This window comes from Hypanus sabinus, chromosome 3, assembly GCF_030144855.1.
Source record: "Hypanus sabinus isolate sHypSab1 chromosome 3, sHypSab1.hap1, whole genome shotgun sequence".
Taxonomy (NCBI): Eukaryota; Metazoa; Chordata; class Chondrichthyes; order Myliobatiformes; family Dasyatidae; genus Hypanus; species Hypanus sabinus.
In genome coordinates this window covers 40309967-40329207 of record NC_082708.1, presented here as the reverse complement: position 1 = coordinate 40329207, position 19241 = coordinate 40309967, and the positions used below count along the sequence as shown (strand labels likewise).

At 40.8% G+C, this 19241-nt stretch overlaps 1 protein-coding gene and 1 long non-coding RNA gene across 4 annotated transcripts in view; one reads left to right on the top strand and one right to left on the bottom strand.

Moving 5' to 3' along the window:
- The window catches only part of slc46a3 (solute carrier family 46 member 3), a 48756-nt gene extending 47424 nt beyond the window's left edge, over positions 1 to 1332 (bottom strand). Inside the window, exon 1 of one of the 2 annotated variants that reach the window (XM_059964131.1) lies at positions 1175 to 1332. The gene's annotated coding sequence lies outside the window, so the exon portion shown is untranslated. Of the gene's footprint in view, positions 1 to 924; positions 1072 to 1174 lie in introns of those variants that run through there. The other variant, XM_059964132.1, reaches the window with a different exon arrangement.
- Positions 1333 to 1402: 70 nt separating this feature from the next.
- The window catches only part of LOC132391224 (uncharacterized), a 157435-nt gene continuing 139596 nt past the window's right edge, over positions 1403 to 19241 (top strand). Inside the window, exons 1-3 of one of the 2 annotated variants that reach the window (XR_009511124.1) lie at positions 1403 to 1866; positions 9258 to 9348; positions 10917 to 10984. This is a non-coding gene — a long non-coding RNA (uncharacterized LOC132391224). Of the gene's footprint in view, positions 1867 to 9257; positions 9349 to 10250; positions 10432 to 10916; positions 10985 to 19241 lie in introns of those variants that run through there. The other variant, XR_009511123.1, reaches the window with a different exon arrangement.

The window sequence follows — 19241 nt, the reverse complement described above, 5'->3', positions numbered from 1 at the left end:
TTGAAGCTAAGTATTGTAAATTACGTTCAATTCCCACAGGCCACAAGGAAGGATTTCTTGTTAAGAACTGTTATACGCTGTTTTTCCATATTATTCCAAGCTAGTTTGATGGTGTTATTGCCCTTTCTGCCTACCTTGTTTAGTCTTCCAAAATTTGAATACAGTCAAGCTAAAAAGCAGACTTCTTTTCAGGAAGTACCAAAGGCTACATAAACTAAATGATACAATTTGAAAAGGATACATAAACTGTTTATACTTAGTTGGGAGTGATGCTGAATTTAGCATGATAAATTGGGAATATTGTTAACAAGGCACAAAGGAAGCTATCCCTAAAGTAAACACAAAGTGCACTGCAGAAGCTGTGGTCAAATCAGTACAAAAAAGCTGGATGAGCTCAGCAGGTCGGGCTGGAATCTTAAAGGAGAATCAGCATAATATCAACAATTCCATGCAGTGACCTAAGAAATTAAACTTACTGTTCTTAGAAGGGAGAATATTAACAAAGCATTTGATTGAAATGATAACTTGTGAAGTTTCAGTCAAGGAAATGTGGAAAAACGGTTTCCTTCTGAGGAAATGTTTCTCCATATTTATTTGACTTAAACTTTCATAGGAGTTCACAAGCTGTAACAAACAGACAACAGAGAACCAGGGTGACACAAGCCAAACAGCGCTTATATAATAGACTATTGTGATATAAAATGCACTTGCTTATTACATAAACCAGCATTTTGTGCGTGTTGTTACATAGACCTGTTAGGGTGCATTCTCCAGATACTTTGTGAGGTAATCGTGGCATTCAGCCAGGAGCTGATGTCATCAGGTAGACGATTGTGATATATAATGCACTCCAGATTCGATCGAAACACCAAAAAAGAAATAATCAATATTATAATGGGCAAAGTAGAAGATACTGGGACTCACCACCGTAGCTCATTCCTCTGGTGGCCAGTTCCGTGATGACAAAATGATAAGATTTTTAGCATAAACAAACCAGTAGACACTTTGAATAATTCAAATGAACCGTAGAGGCCAACAATTGAAACAAAATATTCCGGGCAGCTAGATTACATAAATAGCTCTAGGAAATTGGATAGGTTGTCTTCTTATAAGAATTAAAATTCATCTGCACTTTCAATAATGTTAATACCGGAATAAATAACCTCATGTTCACCTCTGGACAACTGTGCCTGTCAACTTCAATGCGGATCTTCGAACGACGTACGTCACGCCACAGCTTCACTCTCCTGTCGCATTACACAGACGGCAACTCCACCAGCACAGGCTCCGGGACAGCGGCAAGTCGAAGGTGCTCGCCGAACGTCGCCGGTATCCATGGGAACGTCAACCCGACATCCCCCCCCCCCCACCGCCCTCGAGCGTCTCCCGTCCCCCCGCCCGCCCTCCGGCCGGACGAGCCACGATTGGGTGGCGTGTATGTCAATCCAGCGGAGGGCGGCTGCGGCAGTTGATTCAGCTGAGTGGGTTCGGCTCCGGCAGTTGATTCAGCTGAGTGGGTTCGGCTCCGGCAGTTGATTCAGCTGAGTGGGTTCGGCTCCGGCAGTTGATTCAGCTGAGTGGGTTCGGCTCCGGCAGTTGATTCAGCTGAGTGGGTTCGGCTCCGGCAGTTGATTCAGCTGAGTGGGTTCGGCTCCGGCAGTTGATTCAGCTGAGTGGGTTCGGCTCCGGCAGTTGATTCAGCTGAGTGGGTTCGGCTCCGGCAGTTGATTCAGCTGAGTGGGTTCGGCTCCAAAGAGGCGCCACAGCAGGGAGTTAACGCGTTTCAGTCCAACTGCCCGGTTTAAACTTGCGGCGAGTGGTACACGGAACTGTGGGGGCGGTCTCAACAGAAGACGGAAATTGACCGTCAGTATTGGTGATCGTGAAATCCTGATCTTGTGTCCACCATATCCCCTTTCCTACAATTGTAAAGATTATGGAATATTTATTTGGGAGTTTGATTTCTAATCATAACTCCAGCTAAATTTTACATAGCCAAGCCTGCTAACTGTAGTCTTACTTTCTTCCAGAAACGCAATTGCCTCGAAATTTCAATGTACAGAAGTGGTTGTGGCGGCAGCGCTCCAATACCATTTAGGTCGTGGGAGTGGGCCCGCTACTACAAATAAATCGCACTAATAAAAGGGGGGTGCAGTCTTCTTGATGTGTGGGTGGGAAGAAGAGAAGGCTTATGTCTGTCGTGGAGCTGACTGGGTCTGTAACCTTCCGAACATTTATAATCCCGTGTATTGGCACCTCTCTGCCAGACAGTGGTGCAACCCGCTAGAATGTGCCCCATATAGACATTTGCTGGAATCCCTGGGGATTCCTAATGATGTCTAATGTCTGGTGCTACTTCTTCATGATTGCATTAATATGTTGGGCCCAGGATAGATCTTCTGAGATGTTGATGCTCAGGAACTTGAAACTGCTCACCGTTTCAACCACAGACCTCTCAATGAGGATTGGTGTGTGTTCTGACTCACCCTTTTTCAGTTTCCCGTTTCTTTATTTCTTAATATAAATAATGATGTTTTGGTCAGAAAGGGATTTACAGTAATTTTAGCTGATATTTTACTATTTACAAATCTATTGAAGTTCTTACAGTATGCTTTTATGTTTCTTGTTAGTCCCCTTTTGTATTCTACTTTTCCCAATCCTCAGTATTACAGCTTCTGTTTGCTAGCATTTCAATTTATCTAATACCATTTTTATTTTCTATTGAAGACCATTATTTTTTTAGTTTGTCTTAAAGAGATATACAGAAGCTGAATTATCAAAAAATTCAAATTTATTACTTTAAAATCCTTGGAACATGACAGCTATTCAGAGAATGTCAATCAGTTTCTACAAAATTAGGTTTTAATGGCAAAGGAACTTGTTTAGTGGGAAATAGACTACCCTCTCGCACTTCGTTTAATGGTGTATAATATTTTCCATGTCCCATGTAGTGTAAATAGTGGGACAAAATAGAGCACTTGACAATTCATTGTTTTATTTTATTTGCCCTGGTGAAAGTTGCAGCCATGGAGCACAGAAACAGCTGTGAGTAAATTCTAGATTTCCACATTTTAGTATGCACATATACAGCATTGAACTTGCTGTGAGGTTTTGTTCATTTTTAGTCACAATGCTATAGTAGGGTAACGTAATTGGTGGAAGCGTACAGAATTCACAACCTCCGACATTGGGTTGGGGTTCATTTTAAGAGGCTGGTCTGACGTGATGACGCAATCATGTGAAGGACTTTTAGTGCACTTGTGTTCAATAAATGAGTTGCTACAGTTCCCTGAAACACAAAAGGCTTCCACCATTTTATCTGTGAAAACCTACATTGGTGACCCCAATGAGCTAGGATCATTCCAGAGTTATTCAACAGGTGGGCCAACACAGTTGCTTTGGGAGGAAAATACAGTTCCTTGGTTTCTACAAGCCAAGGCCCAATACACACTGTGAAAAATCTCCACGGACAACACCAAATATTTCTATGTAGTAGCATCACTCAGCATCTCCACAGCTGCAAGAGTGGCGAGTCTACATGAACACTCACCTGAACATGATAATTACCAACCTCTGAAAACTCACCTTTTACAGACTTCCAGACCATCGGAGTTTGATTGTAACACGGTGCTGCTAAGCTCTCGGAGGTAATGGATCACACGCTGTCTCTCCTGGGAAATCACCATCAAAGAATTCTTCATACAGCAAAAACCTGATCAAGTTTGCATAGTCCTTGCTAATGCACCCCATGAAGGACTATAGGGAAAAACAGGAGCAAATCTGCAGCACTGGAAATCCAAGCAACACACACAAAATGCTGGAGGAACTCAGCAGGCCAGGCAGCATCTATGGAAAAGAATAAACAGTCAACATTTCGGGCCAAGACCCTTCAACAAGACCGGAAAGGAAGGGGGAAGATGCCAGAATAAAAAGGTAGGGGGATAGGAAGGAGGATAGTTAGAAAGTGATAGGTGAAGCCAAGTGGCTAAGGGCTGGAGAGGAAGGAATCTGTTAGGAGTGGAGAGTGGACTTTAGGTGAAAGGGAAGAAAGAGGGGGAGTTTGGGTTATCAGTCATTGACGTCCTCAGCTATTGCATCTCCACAGAAGGTGTAAAATCCCTCCCATGGAAGTAGGCACTATTATGGATTTCTCACTGCCCCACACTACTAAAAAAACTACAGGAGTTTTTAGATATAGTGAATTTCTTTCATTACTTCATTCCACGAGCTGTTGAACATATGCTTCCCCTGTGTAGTGCACTTAAAGGCAATACCCCTAATCACATGCTTGACTGGTCAGCAGGCATGACCAGAGCATTTGATGACACCAAACAAGTTCTTTCCAAGGTGACACTACTGGAGCACCTGCTGCCCACTGATGCTTCAGAGTATGTGGTGGTGGTGTGCATGGACAGTTGGTTGAAAGCCTGCAGTGAACGCTCTTCTTCAGCCGTCATCTCCAATGCCCCGTAAGGAAGTACAACACGTTTGACCGAAGGCTTCTTGGTCTCTATCTGGCTGTCTGCCTCTTTCATTTTTTCCTAGAGGGTTGCCATTTCCTAGCATTTATTGACCACAAACCCCTCAAGCGTGCAAGAGCCAAAATATCAGACTCTTTATCTGCAAGGCAGCAACACCAACCGCCCTATATATTGGAGTTCACAACTGATATACAATGTGTCAAGGGAAAAATAGTGCCGTGGCTGATTGCTCTCATGCCACCATTGAGGCCATAGATGTAGGGGTTGACTATGCTGGCATGGCAGCCAAGCAAGCTATTTATCCAGAGGTCCAGGCTTGTGATTGGCTGACAGTAAGTTTGGGGAAGCTGGGGTACTGTCCTGCGCTATGTCTCAACTGGTTGCCCTTGCTCCATACTGCTTGCAAACAGGAGTTGGATTGTTTTTGACTCCATACATGGCCTGTGGTATCCAGGCTGGAAGGCCTCACTGAAACTAGTTGCACTAAAGTTTGTGTGGTTAGTCTTAGAAAGGACATGCGTGATTGGACAGCAACCAGTATGGAGTGCCAGCAGGCAAAAATTAAGCTTCATGTCCAGAAGCCATTGACGACCCTGAGCGACAGTTTGACCATGTCAATATGGACCTTGTTGGTCCTCTTGCCCCACCACCCCGTGGTTTCACGCACCTCCTTATCATGGTGGACCGTAGAACCAAGTGGCCGGAAGTCATCCCTCTAGATAGCCGTAGATGTGACTCAGATGTTCATCAGCTCCTGGTCTTCCCATTTTTGCATCCCATCTGATATTTTCTCTGACCATGGTCCCTAATTTGAATCAGACTGCTGGGCTGCGGTGACCATGAACCTCTGCGTTAGGCTATGCTACACCACAGTGTATCACTCATGGTCCAATGGCCTATGTGAGTGCTTTCACCGCTCCTTAATAGCTGCTCTGAGGGCTTGCCTGATGTTTGATTATTGGCATGTCTCCCATGGGTCCTGCAGCGGCTCAGAACAACTCCAAGAGAGGACCTGCAGTCATCCACGGCTGACTGGTGTATGGGCAGCTGTTATGAGTGCCAAGTGTTGGTTGGTCTCTCAGCAGCATTCCACCCGACTCACTACATTCAATTCCTTTGCACCTATTCCTACCTCCCATCATGGCGTACAGCACTCTTGGCTTCCTGTCGACCTCCATTCCGCCTCGTTTGTTTTCATCTGCCATGATACACACCAACACCTACTTAGGCCTTCTTATGGTGACCTGTTCTGTGTTTTGGAACGGAGGGGAAAGACTTTTATCATAGACGAAAGGGGTAAACCTGAATGCATTTCAGTACATCACTTTAAACTGGCCCAAGATTTGGAGGATTCTGCAACTATACCCCTACCATCATGACATGACCATGAGTGTGTCAACACACCTCTGGATGAGCCAGAGGCCTCTGCTGTTCCTCCACCTGTGGAATGTAAGACCAGAGCCAGGCAGCTCATCCAAGCTCCAGACAGGCTCACAATGCCAGTTTTAGTGAACTCTGGCAGGAGGGGGGGGGGGGGGGATGCGTGTGTAGGATAACGTAATTGTTGGAAACATACATAATTTATAACCATCAACATTAGGTTGTGGTTCACTTTAAGAGGCAGGTCTGATGTGATGCATACCTTGTGTTCAGCTTTTGGTGTTCAATAAATGAGTTGTTGCAGCTTTTCTGAAACATAAAATGCCTTATCTGCTTTATTGTGAAAACATACGTTATCAGTTTCACAATAATTACAAATGACCTATTCAGATAGTCCTTCCTGACTATGGATGACACTTCCACTCCACTTTTTTGTTTGAGTTTGAGATGCCCAGTCTGGTCAATAGAATATACAACATAGAACATAGAACAGTATAGGTTCTTCAGCCATGATGTTGTACAACAGGCGGACAAAACTGCTGGTTATTGACTTCAGAACTTGGGCAGCACACATGCCCCTGTTTACATCAATGGTGCTGAAGTCGAGAGGGTTGAGAGCTTTAAGCTCCTAGGAATGAACAACACCAATAGCCCTGGGCATAAAAGTACACCAGCGCCTCCACTTCCGCAGCAGGTTAAAGAAATTTGGCATGTTCCCCGCACTGATTTCCATAGGTGCCCACTTTCTGAAGTCAACGATCAGCTTTTTTGTCTTGCCGATCTTAAGGGGAAAGGTTGTTGTTATAACTCTGTTAGTTAATGAAATCCATGAATAAACTAAGACATATTATTAGAAATGGTTCTCTATTGTAAATGGCCTCTTGTTGGCTGCAGAAAAAGCATTCGTTAGGTTAAATCAATGTTTTTTTAATGAAATTGTTTGTTTTGGCTTTAATCCAAATTTTGTTAGATTTATTATATAATTAATGCACTTCCCTGATAATGAACAACCAAACTTTTGTTGAGGTTTCAAGTGATCTGTGGTGGAATTTCTATTGTCTTCATTAATATTTATTATAAAGTTTGAAATCTTGAATGATTCCATATGAAAGTACAAAGCATTCAAGTGGAATATGATTCATGGAGACATATTGTTTGGGTTGAATTCCCACCTTCCTGTTAGAAAGACAAACATGGTAAGTGGCACACCAGCAAATAAATAGAGATGCTGCCTCACAATGCCAAAGACCTGTGTTCATTGCAAATATTAAACACTGTGTGAAGTTTGTACATTCTCCCTGTAGCAGTGTGGAGCTTTACTGATGGCTTGGTAGGTTAAAAAGCCTCAGTTGTTGAAGCGAGTTCTAGAACCTAGAGTTAGCTGATGATAAAAAAAAAGGATTTTGTAAAATTAGCGTACATTTGTGATCGGGGCAGTTCCTGTGCTGTATCCTTGCATGATTGTAAATTGGGTGGTTGATGGGTAGGGTGGATGGAATGTGCTGACGGCCTGTTTCTGTGTTGTTTCTCTGCATGACTGCAAATACAGTTGCTTTCCTGATTTCATATATGTGCTTAACCTTCTTGTATTAGATTAATTTCCTTTAGCAGCTGCTTTAAAATAGACCCAAACAAATTTATCCTACTCATGTTCTTTATATAATTCATCTGCAGATGGAAGAAACTTCAGACACCCAAAGGGAAAATGCTCAGGGAGTTGTCAAGGTTAGGCATAGCAGATATGACTATTGATTACACCTAGGAAGATGCTACCTTTAGCATTAACACTTTAATAGCAATTGAGGTAATCAAGTTGAAGGATAATTTTAAAAAGCTGTTAAATATATCACCTTGACAGTGAATTATTTTGTAAGATGTACAGATCTAGGATGCATAAAGACACATAATTTCATAAGAAGAACACTAGACCAACAGAATAATTAACCATACTTAATCTAAATCAAAATCTTTCTTTATTGTCTTATGTTAGGTGAGGACAGTAAGTCAATTAACTTCCAAGATAATATCACATCCTGATGCACCATCAATAACTCACTCTGAGACGTAAAGGCGAGATATCGGCTTTTATTGACTGGAAGAAGGAACAAGCAGTGAGTGACCACCATAAAACATCCTGGAGACTGAGAGGCCGGGCTCAGGTCTTGATCGCCTTTATACAGGGGTCTGTGGGAGGAGCCACAGGAGCAGTCAGCAGGGGGCGTGTCCAGACAGATATATGTAGTTCACCACACATCCCATTGTTGACATTTGCTTAAAAATGTCTCCCTTGACAAAATTGATCATTTATTCCTTAGAATATCATCGTTATGGAAAGCTATGATGGATAAATTGTAGACTTTATTGATTAATATCTGTTCATCCAGTAAAAGGTTAAATTGGATTATTACTCTGAGAGCTGAAAACATTTTGATGGTATGTAATAATATGTCACTTAATTTAGATGTCTGAACATTTATTAGCTTGGGAACAAAATTAATGACAGGAGGGAGGTAAAGGCAGATAGCAGAACAAGATTAGAAGTTTTGCTAAAAGAGCGTAATTGTGGATTAGTCAAATGGCAGGTTGACAGATTGACAAGCTCAAAGGCACTGGAAAATCTGTGAAAAATAATTCACTAATGTGGCCCACAAAATGATGCTGAGGAATACCCAGAGTCTAACATTTGATTCTACGGCATCTAGGAATTAAGCAAATTAAAATGACACACGTCTGAGATTGGAATAAACTCTAATTTTAAATATTTCAATAGAGTGTTGAAATAAAGAAAAGGTAAACCCTGTAGGAATAACTAACAATATTGTCCTTTGTGCAGAGCTTTATCCACAATAAAATTCATTTCAAAAAATCAAAATCATGCTCTCAATAATTTCACAAGGACGGCCAATGTATTGGCATTTTAGTGCTTATTTATTTATAATAAGAAAGATGCTAGAAAGGATTTTAGATTTTAAATTATGTACAAAAATGGGGTGATGTAAACATTTGTAGTTAGCTTACTGTGTATATGCTGCATGTTTTGTGAACTTTGGCAAGGCTTACTAACTTGAATAAGGAGCTTTCCTTTGTACTTGTTATCTGAGTTTGGCCAGATCCCTTTCTGTAGGGTAAATAGGAGCAATATCTTAGAACTTCTTTTGAAAAAATAAAAAAAGATTAAAACTAAGTGAACATGACAACTAATGCAGTACAAATCACAAGAAATAATAAGATAAAATATTATATGAAACTATATGAGAATTATCTGATCTAAAAACCAACAAAGCAATTGTATTCTTCTCCTCTTACATGACTTTAATGTTAAGTTCCACTTGCATGCATTTCTTCTTTGTAACTCACTGAATGATCATCTGAAGGAGTTTATTTCCTGCTCTACAGGTGATCAAGGCTTTTGCTAGCCTCTTGCAAGTTGTCTCCAAGCTTTACCCACTGTTCATGATGCGGTAGTCATACTCTATTTTTTTAACAGGTAAGTTGTTTAGAGAGTGAAGAAACCTTACTTGCAAGAGAGTATACGCTGTTTGCATCAACAGTCATTTTCATGCTAAATAGTGGCCTTTGACAAGTCTGCAGACCCTTCAAAGTTCATCAATAGGCTTTAGACAGCAGGTAGAGTTCAAAACATAAAATGGAGGCAAACAGGTTTCTGTATTCTCTAATCTGAAGCTTCTTTCACACTGTTTTATTCTCCAAATTTAAGGAAGGGTATATCTGCATTGGAAGCAGTACAAAGAAGTTTCACTTGGTAATTATTGGGATGAAGTAGTTGGCCTCTCAAAAGAGTTGAGCAAGGTAAAGCAGCACTTATTGGAGTATAGAAAATGAAAGGTGGTCTTATTTAATAATACAAGTTTCTGAGTGGAATTGTACTTTATTTTTATGGTTTCTTAAAATCCACATATCAGTATTCGTTACCAGTCAATTGCTTTCATTTCAGACATCTTGTTTGACTCAATCTCAATCTTTTTTTTTGCCAAATCAATTCTTAGATTTATTTCCTTTTTCTTGGCAAGATGCATACAACCTAGTTTTTTACATCTTTAATGTGCTAATCCAATTGGGGTCATATTTATTCACTTTGAGTTGTTAGATTTGCAAGGGGAGGTACTTTTCATTCATCAAGTTGTGAATGTAATCCAGTTGGTAAAATGGCGATGCATCATATATAAAGTTGTAGCCATAAAAAAAACAAATCGCCGATGAAACCTCTTTATCAATTTTGTGCCAAGTACGCACTAATTCCCATTATAAACAAGTGCAGGTAGTTGGGGGACTGGCCAATAAAGTAAAACGTTATTGGAGTCAGTAGGAGGCGCTGTTGTTTGCGGTCTACTTTTAGCTATACGTTTGACGATGGGATTTGGTGGATTGGGAGGCTGCAACAGCTCCAGGTTTAGTGATTACAACGGGAACGCCAGTCCGATGAGTCTAGTCCGGTCTTTCCCCATCGGTCTACGGCATGCAGGCCAAGCGACTACTGTAATTTACGTGTGGCAACTCGGTACCGGAGCTCAGGTGTCTGCATGGTGATCTCTGCTCCTAATCGGGGAAGGTATGCTCACGCTGGGCACGGGTTTGGTAGCCAGAGAAGGGTGTCAAACATTAACATATAGGAATCGGATCGAAGAGCTGGGTAACATCTGCAGAAACGCCACAGCCACCAGCTGGGATGCTTTGTGGACAGATGTGCGAAGTACAACAATAACTGCTTCTCTCCTGCGTTTGGGAGCAGCATTTGTCCTCAGTTTAATCTACGTTATTAGAACAGTCGGGATGTGTTTAATCTTTAAATGTTGGCTTTCCTGGAGGGATCAACATTTTTTAAATCGCGGTTGAATTTCTCATAATATTGGGATTTGAATGGGTCCAGGAAAAGCATAAAGAACCTTAGGAAAAATCTATAAGTGATTAACATTTTGTTTCTTCTTATTGATGAAGGGGAGTATTAGTAATTGGCTTGCGAATTTCCTTTGGATAACTTTATGAAGTTGTGACCTATTAATTTCCAGCCCAATGATGTTTTTTCCTGTGTTATAGGAGTATAACACTGTTTTCCGATCTCGAGAGCATCCTTCACCAATTAAACATCCTTCTTACAATTCGTGGTAAGTTACTTTCTGTATGGGCATATGGAATTATTTGTGCAATAGTTACATTTTATAGTTCAGGAAAATGCAATATTTGTGAGTGCTTGAGATATGGGTGAGCTAATTTACTGAAGGCTTTGAGTAACTTGTGTTTGGTTTGTACAGCTTCCAGTTTCAGAATAGCATACCTTTCATTCTGTTGATGTATGCTGTAACTTTAAGCATAATGAACTGTTTATTTCCATTCGTCCTGCTGTACGTAATGGAAGATAACTAAAAGGAGTTACTTTGTCAAGATGATGGTTTGAAAAGTGCTAGGACTGAGGTAAATAACATAACAGTTAATGTGAATGTCTGAAGAAGTTAATAACAGTAAAGCTAAATCTTATTATCTTAGTAAATTTATAAAATATTGGATTAGAATTCCTAATAAGGCTAAAGTGCCAGCTACAATCTCAGGAAATAGATTTCATTTCACAGCAGGAACTGCCATAACTTCTCCAGGTCTTTGATTGCTTTAGTTGGATGTTTGTAGTGTACTATCTCAAGATCAGAATCAGATTTATTATCACTGATACATGTCATGAAATTCACTGTTTTTGACTGCAGTATTGTGCATGATACAAAAATAATCACCAGTCACAAAAATAAATAGTGAGAAAGAGAAATAGTGAGGTAGTGTTCATTGACAGTTCAGAAATCTGCTGGTGGAAGGGAAGAAGCTGTTTCCAAAATACTGAGTGTAGGTCTTCAGGCACCTGTGTCTCCTCGCTGATGGTAGTAGTGAGAAGAGGGCATGCCAATCAAATCAAATCCAGTTTAAATGTCATTCAGTGATCCAGAGATACAGTGAATGAAACAGTGTTCCTCTGGGGCCAAGGTGCAAAACATACAAAATAACACATTCATACTGACAGACAGACAGACAGACAGACAGACAGACAGACAGACATACTTTATTGTTCCTGAGGGAAATTGGGTTTTGTTACAGCCACACCAACCAACAATAATGCAGAAATATAGCAATAAAAAACCCATAAATAATTAAATAATAAGTAAGGTTAATTATGCATTAAATAATAAGTAAAGTAAATTATGAGCAAAGAAGCATATTTACATGAAACAAAAATATAAATAGTACAAGACCCTGAGCGACATGTCTTGCAATTGATGGTACAGTCTCCCAGCAGTGTGCAGGTGCACACAATCCAGCTTGTCATTCCACTGCTTGAACATGAGAGGGCAGCACTGACAGGAGTGGCCAGTTCCCAGCCAAGCACAGACACCACGATGCACTGCCTTGGGCGTCTCCTCACCTGGTCTGCAGCAGCAGGGAAGCCTGCACCTTGAGGTCTAGTCTTCACTACAACTGAGGCTACACAGCTTCCATGTTGTCTGTTGTGCCACCAGACAAGGGTATCAGGTCTGCAGCAACTTACATTGTCACTGTCCTGGATCATGAGGGTCCTTGAAGCACTAATTTTGTTGTACCCAGGATGGTACTCGCTTAGTTTACAGTTAGTCCAGTTACATTGTATATCTGTAAAATCTTGCAAGAGTCTTTGGTGACATACCAAATCTCCTCAAACTTCAAGCATAGTACGGCTGCTGGTATGTTTTCTTTGTTATTGTATCAATGTGATTTTATCAAGGATAGATCCTCTGAGATGTTGATGCCCAGGAACTTGAAGCTGCTCATCTTTTCCACTGCTGATCTCTCAATAAAGACTAGTGTGTCTTCTACAAACTTCCTCTTCCTCAAGTCCTCAACCACTTCCTTGGAATTGCTGACATTCAGTGTAAGGTTATTGTTTGCAACACCATTCAACCAGCCAAGCAGCCAATCTGTCTCACTCCTCATTGCCATCTGAGATTCTGCCAATAACAGTGTGACCGCTGAATTTATAGATGCTAGTTGAGCCATGCCTAGCCACTCAGTCATGTGTATAGAGGGTGTAAAACAGTTAGCTAAGAACACATCCTTGAGGTGTGCCTGTGTTGATTGTAAGTGAGGAAGAGGCGTTATTATTGATCTGCACTGACTTTGGTTCCTTATGAGGAAGTCAAGGATCTAGCAGAAGGCGGTACAGAAGCCCAGATGTTGATTAGTAATGATGTTCCAATATGATGAGAATGCATTTATTCACTACTACTGTATGAACAAAGCCATATTTACATTCAAAATGATTGCTATGACCTTTGATTTTTAAGAGAGGAGCATTTTGAGTGCTTTTAGATGCTTAACCCTTCACAGCTTTCAGACTCATTTAAACTTAAGGAAGTATGGTGGTTTAAAATGCAGAAGCTCAGTAGCTCATGCAATTGGGTGATAATATTGTTTGTGCCTGATTGTTTTCCACAGAAATATCATGAAATCAGAGGGTGTATAATTCTGTAATGCACATAAATACTTTGGCATCCTGGTACAGAGATTCATTGGTAAGAGCAGGTACTTGATTTAAAATGACTTGGGACGTAGGGCACAGAAACAGGCTATTGGTCTCAACTTGCCCGTGGTGTTTTTTATGTTCCAATCAAGCTTTCTCTTGTCATTCCTTTTCAAAGTACCGTAAATTCCGGACTATAAGCCGCTACTTTTTTCCCACGCTTTGAACACTGCAGCAACACTGCGGCCTATACTACGGTGCGGCTAATGCATGTTTTTTTTTCATGCCACCAAAAACATTTTGCCTCGTAACAGTAGGCTGTTATGAATCCCGTAACTGGAGAACTTACCAGCAAAGGTAGAGAGGTCCGTTGAAGTCTGATGTCACTATTTTCAAACGTTTTATTTATAAAGGGACACAAAAGTAGGGTTAATACATACATTCAGATAGTGCACATCGTCAACACTCAATCTAAAGCGCGGGTATAGTAATAATCATCATTAAGTGAGCTCTGCTGTTGTCTAGGGGTTAATAGATTGTCCGTTGGAAATATAAAAATCACTCAGAAAGTCTGCAGGCCTCAGCCCTTTGAAAATCGCTGGGTTTCACGTGGGGCGACCGAGAGAGAGAGATTGGGGGAGAAGAGAAAGAACTTGCCGAGTCTTGATGAATCTTCCGTGAAATCGGGGGAGTGTTGGTTCCCTCTCCCCGATGTTAGTTAAAAGCGGTTTTCTGTGATTCCAGCCACAAATTCCAATCCCGGAATCTAACACACGTGGCTTCCTTCAGAAATACTTCCTGCTGCTGCGGGATCACTCTCTCGTGTCTTCTTGGTGCGTCTGAGGGGGCAGTCCCCCTGAGACTCTACTTTATACTTCCTTATGGGGTTGCAGGTGTCAATCAGGTTGGGATGATGCAATCTCTCTCTCAACCAGCCCACCTTGCCCGAGGGCTTTTCACGTGGTCTCCATGAGACAATAGTCGCTGTCGTCTTATTCTGTATCCCGGGTGGAACGTGCAATTTGGCACGTTTCTCTCTCTCTCTCTCTCTCTCTCTCTCTCTCTCTCTCTCTCTCTCTCTCTCTCTCTCTCTCTCTCTCTCCTACTGGGTCTACTGACCCCCCCCCCCCTTCGACGGGTGCTCTTGCAATTCTCACAAAGGAAAGGGCTGGGATCATAGCAAGACCAATAAAATTGATGAGTAGTTCACAGAGGTCCAATGAAATTGTACGATAAATCAAGCGTACTTTCACAATTAAATTATTGTAAATCAGTCATTTGTACTCACCCTCATCAACATGGAAAACACTCGAAGAAAAGCATATGATGCAGCTTTTAAGTTAAAGACGATCAATAACTTTTCCTGGTAGGCTGCAGTATATATATTTTTTTACCAGTCGTTAGGAGATATTGGAATGTTGTTCGTGCACTGTTCAGTAAAAAGTATACGCAACGTAATTTGTGTGTTACCGATACGTATGTATATTTAAAAGTAGCTGTGTTACAGGCACTGTTCGAAAAAAAGCATTTGCAATATGTATTTGTTTATGTTACCATACGGATTTAATTAAAAGTTAAAAAATCCTCACGTGTAATATCTTTCTGTGTAAATATCTCATATTACAACGTGGGACACCTGTGGCTTAAAATCCGGTGCGGCTTGTACAAGTACGAAATTGATTTTCTTTCTAAAATTAGAGCGTGCGGCTTTTAATCAGGTGCGCTCTATAGTCCGGAATCTACGGTATGTCTATTAGATTAGATTTCTGGTTTGTATGCTTGTCTGGCATCCTTTTTGTTCATTAATTACTTGGTATCATCCTCTCCCTGTGTTGGCAGTTTCACATTTTTACCACTGTTCTGTAACAAGGTTTCCTCTGAATATCCCATTGGATTTATTGGTGACTATCTTGTATCAATGGCCTTTTTATAAGTTTATTATGTTCACACTTAATAATTTCTTCTAATAGAAGAACGAAATATGCCTCATTGAGTTGTCAAATTGGCAAGTAAAGCATTTGCATCAGTACTATTTTTCCATCTAATTCCCTGCAATGTATACTCTCACACACCCATCACCTGGGTGTTTCTCCTGCCCTGAATGGTAATGACTAATTTATGGTAGTCAATTAATCTACAAGTATGTCATTGAGATGTGGGAACAAACCAGAGTTCCTGTGGGAAAACGCAAGTAGAATGTGTAAACTTCACAGTGACAGCAGTGAGCCCTGATCAAGCCCAAGTCATTGAAGATGTGTGCCATTGTTTTGGCCATGTCTTATCAAAAATGCTAGTTGACCTGCTGAATGTTTCCAGAATTTTCTGTTAGAAAAAGCTAGAGCACCCACAGTTGGATAAAGTCTTTTGGCATGATCTGAGAATTGGTTACCAGATTGAAAACAAAATAAGTAAGTGGGGCATTTCAAATTGTGAAGCTAAGATGAGTGGGGTGCCCTTGGGTTCAGTGCTAGGGCCTCATCTGTTTACTGTCTATACCACTGATTTGGAAAAGTGGATCAATGTTTGCTAAGGACACAAAGCTGGGTGACAAAATAACCTGTGAGGAGGATGGAATCAAGGGTTATGAGGTGAGGGCTGAAACATGGACTTGAGAAAAGTGAGATCAGCCATGATTCTGTTGTACAGCAGAGCAGCCTTGTGAGTCTGAACAGTCTGCTGCTGTTGGCCGGCCTGCTCCTATTGCCACTCTGTGGTTCTCGGTGTCATGGAAAGGCTGATTGGGGAAATAGTCAGAATACTGCAAGTGAATTGGTGAGGACACGGGAAATGGAATATAATGTGGAAATGTGACAAGTCATCCACTTTGATAGAATCATTTAAAAGAAGATTAAAGAAACGTGAGAGATTGACATGATGTTCAGGTGAACTTTGCTGCCCTTCTACACCAGTTATGGTTCAGATACATTAAATGATTAGGAAGGCAAAGAGTACGTTGCCTTTAATTTTGAAGGTTAGTGTACAAGGGGAAAGACAAATTGAGACATCACTCTGGGTTATTGTGTTGAGGTTTGTGCTCCCCACCCAAGGAAGGTTAAACATTCAATGGATGAAATACATTCTTGTTTATGTACTGGGGGATTACACTAAGGGAAGAGGTTGAATAGACTGAGCCTGTATGTAAATAACCAGAGTTTATGAGAATGAGAACGGGTTTCACTAAAACATGTCATCTCTGCCACCTCAAAGGCTTAATCATGTTGTTCCTCTCAAGACCCATCTAGCTATATCCAAGTCTGTGAATCTGTTTAAATAGGCCTGAACTTCATTTCAGTGTCACACTATGCCAAATCATAGAAGGCTCTAGGCCAAATGTTAAGTTAAGGTGCCATTTTTGTGTTACTGACACAACATTGTGAACTTCCCTATTGCAATTTGTGAAAGCCATACAGTTAAAACTTCAAATGCAAGATTCAGGAAAGAATGCTGTCTTGTTTCTTTATGTAACGCTGCTCTGAAGCTGACACTGTTTGTTCCAGCCCAGTGTTCATTCTTGATATATTACACATTCTTGTAGTTGTCACATTGTAACATGATGTTTCCAGCCAGGTCTTAAGGGAACATACACAATACAAGCAACACTCCAAGCAACTAGTGAGCAACTAATGAATGACTGGATGCTGAATTGATGGGAGGAGGAGAGGGCATTGCTGAAAATATTGCCCACAGGAGCTATGTTTCTTCTACAAGGGGTAGAGGAAAGTTACAGAAACCCTTTAGACTACAACTAGTGCAGACAGTTGCTAGTAGGACATGAGCACAGTCTCTGAATTTGGGAAATCCTGTGATCCTCAATGATCCTGTCAGCTGAAGGAAAACTAGATGAAGTCTCTTGTCTTTTACTATAGGGTTTGATTCTTGGGATATGCTGATGCCATTTCAGTTATTGTGCCCTCCTTTGAAGATTGCTGGCAGCTTGAAGAAAAATGAGGGGTCTGTACTTCATAACAGTCTTCAATCAGAGACAATCTTCAGTTCTGATCAGGTTTCTAATCCAGTACACCAGAATTTTCAGGTTGTAATAGGAACTAGTATCTTGTACCAATGCCACCAGTCTCTGAACAGACACTTCTGTATTTTACTTGGTGTATTGTTTCAATCTAAAAAAGCTTTTTTAAAAAAGCAGCTTTACTAGATTATTTGCATTTTGTGAAAAGCCTCTTTAAAGTCTTCACAGCACTCTCACTTTTGTCATTTTTCTATGGGTCTGTGAGTGAAAGTGCCTTGTTTCAAAAGCTCCAAGCCTCATCAACACTGTACATTTAATGGACTTAAATTGTGTTCCATTATCAGAGCCAGGTTGTCTCATATTACAACTCTGTCTGACATTGTTTCAAAGTACTCCCAGCCATAATTGAAGTAAGTCTAACCACTTCAATCAAGTTTTTGCACTAATTACAAACAAGAAGAGTATGACAATGCAGCTCACACAGATCTTTGCCTATCAGCTGACCCCAATATTGTGTTGAATTAAAGGTTCCTTACGTGGTGAACCGTGGTATTCCAAACAGATAATGCACTTTGATCATTTAAATTAGATATCTAAACCTCCGTGAATACAAGCTACTATGCAATCTGTATCAAATGAGCTTATATTTATAATCACACAGAGGGAGGTTGTTTATTTAGTTATTTAAAGATACAGCATGCAACAGGCCCTTCTGGCCCAATGAGCCACACCATCCAGCAAATCACCTGTGTAGCCCTAGCCTAGTCACAGGACAATTTACTAATGGGTACGCCTTTGGAATGTGGGAGAAAGCCAGAGCACCCGGAGGAAACCCACACACACACGGGAAGAGCATACAAACTTTCTCACAGAGAATGATGGAATTGAAGTTTGCCCTCAAGTAGTAATAGAGTCCTGCTAACCGCTATGCTGCCACGGTACCCCAAAATTTAGCCCGTCAGTTATGAGGAGCAGTCCCCCTCTACTTTCCTGCTGTGTCTGCCATTAGGCTGCTGTTTATATGCAATGGAAGTGAGACCCGTGTTTTTATTTATTAGTTTTCTTTGTCAATTGATTTAGTTAAAAATTCTAAGTGTGGAGACATTTAGGTATCATTGATTGAACCCTATACCTGCAGCAGAGTTATTAAGCTGTTCTCATTATGCAGTTCCAAATGAAACTACTTCCTTTGGCTCACTTGTAAATTCATGAATATTTGCTTCAAGTAGCTATGCATTTTACCCTTTTTGTACCCTCATTCCATAAAAAACTTATGTAATCTCTGCACTATTTTGTGAAGCTCTTCAGGGCATTGTGGTTTAAGAATAAGTGTGTTCAATAGATCTGACTCAATTTTTGATGTTTCCTGTTCATATCATAGATATACGGTTCAAATGTGACAGAGATAAATACAATTGCCTTGGGGCCACATCTGTGTAATACTCAACTCTATTTCTCTTCATGCCTTTAAGCACAGACCACCAATTATGGGCTATGCACAATTGTTGCTTGATCTACAGACTGCGATGCATCACACTTTACAATGACCTTTTTTTCTGAAGATTACAGTATTTAAGAACTGGTGTGATAGTGATGAGTTTTCAACACCACTGCATGGAATTCTGTCTTGAACAGACTGCATCTTTCCATTTAACATCTTAGAGGCTTCACCTTAGCTGATGGCAAAGGGAGAAAATTACTCAGATATTGAGCAGGTCTCAAGAAATGCTGAACTGTCCATATTGGCCTCTTTAAAATTGCTTTAACTTTGGCCTCATCTGCACAGTGTTTCACCTGTGCAATATATCAAAAAAAAGATACTTCTCGTCTCTGAAGTTCACCTTTACTCAGCGTTATTGTATATCTTTGAATAAATTAATATACAGTGGGGTGCCAGGGTTACGGAAGACGTGACTTGAGA